Raw genomic sequence first — 5,000 nt, 5'->3', positions numbered from 1 at the left:
ACACCCGTGCTCCCAACTGAGCTTGCCGCTGCCGACAGAGGCCCGGGAGCGTGCTGTCGTGGCATTGCCGGCGGGAAACAACACGCGCCACCTACGGTGACCGGCAGCTCCAACGCCAGCGCCACAGAAGGGCAAAGCCCCACTTGGGTGCAGAAGCGAACTCTCCCAGCACAGCGCACGCGCCAACACGTCCGCAGAGCTGCGATACAAACCACCTGCGAGAACCGCCGGGGGCGACCGAGCAGCAGACGGCGTCGCGACGCCGAGTGCCGGGCGGCGGCGCATCCTCAACGCACACAGTCCGCAATCGGACCAGCACACTGCAGATGTCCACCGCGCTTCGCACCGGGCTCGGCAGAACCCACTTTGGCCGCCTGGCGCCGCGCGCCGGGTGCGCCGGCGCGTAGCTGGGACGCCAGCCGGGCCCGTCGGCCGGCGCTCCTGCCACTGGGCGCCCCCCACCAGCCGGCTGTAGTGCGTGCGCTCACGCAGCGCGCGGCCAGCACGCCGGGCGGCCCCCCCTCACCGGCCGGGGACTGTCCCACCAAGCCACAGCCTCGTATCGCTTCATACCCACATGGCCAACTCAGGTTCGGGGGCATGGCGGGTACCGCCGAAACAACCGGTTCACAGATGTACCGATCGTCGCTATCACCGATGCACCTGCAGCGCGAACAACCGCTCAACAACTGATTTCCAGTTCATTTGCGGATCTTTGGCAGCAAACGTATACGTCAATCTACATTTGCGAAATCTACGATTCTGGCATGCCTGCATGTTATGTGTCACGACACGCTACATCAGCCCACATACACACTACGGCATGTACACGAGAGAACACGTGGAAGATGGTCCGCGCACGTGTGCAATGTCCCTTGCGCGGTCGACTGTCAACCGGCCTCTGTAGCATGTCGCAGATGTGGAACGCGGTCCACCGTGGTATCATGTTGTGTGGGGCAATACGATTAAATAGGAAAACCCTCGTCGCTACATCAACAGACGGCTCACGCTGATTCCCGGCAGAGGGAGGGGGGCCAACATGCAATACTTTCGTCCGTACCTACCACATGTCTGTACGGCGTAAAACAGTGCAATCTCGCTGTAATGGGGAGACGAGACAAGTAGCATCGTGCACAACATATGGCCCTTATGATTCGCCATTGTAGGGCGCAGCCGGTGTACGGTCAAGCATGTGCCACATTATGTCACTCAGTACGTAACGACGGATGATCAGTGTGGGTTACGCGTACATCAGCGGACAGTCCACACAGGCCGTACCACAACGTACACTGACTGCATCGACAACCGAATGCAACTGAACAGCTGCAAGGCTCATTTCACAAACAAACGCCTGACCGACCAGCTTGGAAGGGCAGGAGGGGAGGGCGATAGTCGTTCTGTAGCGTTACACCCTTCCAGTGGTTAGCGGGACTGTGTAGAAAGTACGCAACACTCGAAAGACATTTACGTGAGGGTACGCACCATGGCATCGAGAAATACACATGACACCAGAGGATCCAAGCAGTGAACTATGTTCAGAGGGTTGCTGTTAGGCAAAGCTACATTCCTGTGACGTTACATGTGACAGTTAAGGTGCAGTGTAAGTTAGGTTAAGGTGCAGTGTAAGTTAGGTTAAGGTGCAGTGTAAGTTAGGTTAAGGTGCAGTGTAAGTTAGGTTAAGGTGCAGTGTAAGTTAGGTTAAGGTGCAGTGTAAGTTAGGTTAAGGTGCAGTGTAAGTTAGGTTAAGGTGCAGTGTAAGTTAGGTTAAGGTGCAGTGTAAGTTAGGTTAAGGTGCAGTGTAAGTTAGGTTAAGGTGCAGTGTAAGTTAGGTTAAGGTGCAGTGTAACTTAGGTTAAGGTGCAGTGTAACTTAGGTTAAGGTGCAGTGTAACTTAGGTTAAGGTGCAGTGTAACTTAGGTTAAGGTGCAGTGTAACTTAGGTTAAGGTGCAGTGTAACTTAGGTTAAGGTGCAGTGTAACTTAGGTTAAGGTGCAGTGTAACTTAGGTTAAGGTGCAGTGTAACTTAGGTTAAGGTGCAGTGTAACTTAGGTTAAGGTGCAGTGTAACTTAGGTTAAGGTGCAGTGTAACTTAGGTTAAGGTGCAGTGTAACTTAGGTTAAGGTGCAGTGTAACTTAGGTTAAGGTGCAGTGTAACTTAGGTTAAGGTGCAGTGTAACTTAGGTTAAGGTGCAGTGTAACTTAGGTTAAGGTGCAGTGTAACTTAGGTTAAGGTGCAGTGTAACTTAGGTTAAGGTGCAGTGTAACTTAGGTTAAGGTGCAGTGTAACTTAGGTTAAGGTGCAGTGTAACTTAGGTTAAGGTGCAGTGTAACTGAGGTTAAGGTGCAGTGTAACTTAGGTTAAGGTGCAGTGTAACTTAGGTTAAGGTGCAGTGTAACTGAGGTTAAGGTGCAGTGTAACTTAGGTTAAGGTGCAGTGTAACTTAGGTTAAGGTGCAGTGTAACTTAGGTTAAGGTGCAGTGTAACTTAGGTTAAGGTGCAGTGTAACTTAGGTTAAGGTGCAGTGTAACTTAGGTTAAGGTGCAGTGTAACTTAGGTTAAGGTGCAGTGTAACTTAGGTTAAGGTGCAGTGTAACTTAGGTTAAGGTGCAGTGTAACTTAGGTTAAGGTGCAGTGTAACTTAGGTTAAGGTGCAGTGTAACTTAGGTTAAGGTGCAGTGTAACTTAGGTTAAGGTGCAGTGTAACTTAGGTTAAGGTGCAGTGTAACTTAGGTTAAGGTGCAGTGTAACTTAGGTTAAGGTGCAGTGTAACTTAGGTTAAGGTGCAGTGTAACTTAGGTTAAGGTGCAGTGTAACTTAGGTTAAGGTGCAGTGTAACTTAGGTTAAGGTGCAGTGTAAGTTAGGTTAAGGTGCAGTGTAACTTAGGTTAAGGTGCAGTGTAACTTAGGTTAAGGTGCAGTGTAACTTAGGTTAAGGTGCAGTGTAACTTAGGTTAAGGTGCAGTGTAACTTAGGTTAAGGTGCAGTGTAACTTAGGTTAAGGTGCAGTGTAACTTAGGTTAAGGTGCAGTGTAACTTAGGTTAAGGTGCAGTGTAACTTAGGTTAAGGTGCAGTGTAACTTAGGTTAAGGTGCAGTGTAAGTTAGGTTAAGGTGCAGTGTAACTTAGGTTAAGGTGCAGCGTAACTTAGGTTAAGGTGCAGCGTAACTTAGGTTAAGGTGCAGTGTAACTTAGGTTAAGGTGCAGTGTAACTTAGGTTAAGGTGCAGTGTAACTTAGGTTAAGGTGCAGTGTAACTTAGGTTAAGGTGCAGCGTAACTTAGGTTAAGGTGCAGCGTAACTTAGGTTAAGGTGCAGCGTAACTTAGGTTAAGGTGCAGCGTAACTTAGGTTAAGGTGCAGCGTAACTTAGGTTAAGGTGCAGCGTAACTTAGGTTAAGGTGCAGCGTAACTTAGGTTAAGGTGCAGCGTAACTTAGGTTAAGGTGCAGCGTAACTTAGGTTAAGGTGCAGCGTAACTTAGGTTAAGGTGCAGCGTAACTTAGGTTAAGGTGCAGCGTAACTTAGGTTAAGGTGCAGCGTAACTTAGGTTTAGGGGCCAACGTGGGTTAGGTTAGGGGCCAACGTGGGTTAGGTTAGGGGCCAACGTGGGTTAGGTTAGGGGCCAACGTGGGTTAGGTTAGGGGCCAACGTGGGTTAGGTTAGGGGCCAACGTGGGTTAGGTTAGGGGCCAACGTGGGTTAGGTTAGGGGCCAACGTGGGTTAGGTTAGGGGCCAACGTGGGTTAGGTTAGGGGCCAACGTGGGTTAGGTTAGGGGCCAACGTGGGTTAGGTTAGGGGCCAACGTGGGTTAGGTTAGGGGCCAACGTGGGTTAGGTTAGGGGCCAACGTGGGTTAGGTTAGGGGCCAACGTGGGTTAGGTTAGGGGCCAACGTGGGTTAGGTTAGGGGCCAACGTGGGTTAGGTTAGGGGCCAACGTGGGTTAGGTTAGGGGCCAACGTGGGTTAGGTTAGGGGCCAACGTGGGTTAGGTTAGGGGCCAACGTGGGTTAGGTTAGGGGCCAACGTGGGTTAGGTTAGGGGCCAACGTGGGTTAGGTTAGGGGCCAACGTGGGTTAGGTTAGGGGCCAACGTGGGTTAGGTTAGGGGCCAACGTGGGTTAGGTTAGGGGCCAACGTGGGTTAGGTTAGGGGCCAACGTGGGTTAGGTTAGGGGCCAACGTGGGTTAGGTTAGGGGCCAACGTGGGTTAGGTTAGGGGCCAACGTGGGTAAGGTTGCCAGAGATGTGTCAAATCAGGATGTACGTTTGGCTGGTGTCAGGTGGTGGGTTGGTTCGATGTCTTTACCAGGGGTGTGGCCAAAGGGTATTTTATTACTTGTACCTTTTGTGTTGTGGCGTGGCGTTGCGTCTTGTGTTGATACTGGGTGGACCACTGTGGGTGTTGCTGGCTGATTTGAGCTGCGTTGTTTGCGGGTGATGTGAGACATTGTGTCTTATTAGTGGACGTCACGTTCCTCTTGTCGTTCTTTGGATAGTGTCCTGTGGCAGCGAGGATAAAATGGATGTTGTTGAACGCTAGTGCTTTGGTGCTTTCGCTTTGTTACACACGGAGTGGACTGTGAGATAGGGTGACTGGGTCGAGTGCGGTTCACACTGTCCTCCCCAGTTTACAGTATGTATCATCTATGTATGTGGTCCTGCATCATTTACTAAGGAGGGACGTCAGACGACTGAAATATTAGTTATGTACTGATGTAAAGCAGAATGCTTACCTTCCACCAGTGGGCGAGTATCGACTCTGCCCCAGCGTTGCCACCGCAGGAAGCGGTGTCGGAAACACTACCCGCACACCGTCACCACTGTGCGGGGGCACGGACCCTCTATATCCTCAGCGGCGCACTCTTTGCCACCGGGCGTCACGTCTCGCGGCCCGCCGTCCAGAGCATGTATTGGGACAGCGGGACTTTGGCTTTTGGGAGATAACTCTTCATGAAGTGGAAGATATAGGGGTGGACTGCAATGTACGATTGCGGGAAAAGTCCGC

The sequence above is a fragment of the Schistocerca gregaria genome, unplaced genomic scaffold (genome assembly GCF_023897955.1).
Source record: "Schistocerca gregaria isolate iqSchGreg1 unplaced genomic scaffold, iqSchGreg1.2 ptg000663l, whole genome shotgun sequence".
NCBI classification, from domain to species: domain Eukaryota; kingdom Metazoa; phylum Arthropoda; class Insecta; order Orthoptera; family Acrididae; genus Schistocerca; species Schistocerca gregaria.
Note: the sequence above shows the minus strand (reverse complement) of the source record.